The sequence below is a fragment of the Trachymyrmex cornetzi genome, unplaced genomic scaffold, assembly GCF_001594075.2.
Source record: "Trachymyrmex cornetzi isolate Tcor2-1 unplaced genomic scaffold, Tcor1.1 scaffold670, whole genome shotgun sequence".
NCBI lineage: Eukaryota > Metazoa > Arthropoda > Insecta > Hymenoptera > Formicidae > Trachymyrmex > Trachymyrmex cornetzi.
The window spans coordinates 85691-86170 of NW_017299993.1; positions in this window are offsets into that span (position 1 = coordinate 85691).

Sequence of the window (480 nt, forward strand, 5' to 3'; positions counted from 1 at the left end):
AATCTTGATTTTTACGCATCGATTGAGTGTATTTTCATCAAAATTCGAGGTGGAGTCTTCTTAACATATACTCATTTTTCATTTTAGATGTGAATGAAACAATTAGAAATGCATTATATGTACGAACCTCTTTACATATGCTTTCTTCTTCGAAAGTCTGTAGAAAGATGCGGGAAATTTCTTTCATTGATGAGTTTTTATTATTAAATATTTACAGCTATTTTTTTTACACTACACCACACTGCACTGCAACTGCACTGCGAACTCACTTCTCTTCGTAGACTCATTGTCGTCGCTGCTTCGATTGTTGACAGAATGACAGGACACGCGTCGCGCCTGTTGTCCTTCTCAAGCTCTGCGTGAATGTCTATTTTTCTCATTAGGTACTTGGCAAATTGGGGTAATCGTAAGTGGGAGTGCTATGCACCGGCCACCTCGAACCGGGCGAGTAATGGATGATGCAATAAAAATGGTGAGGCG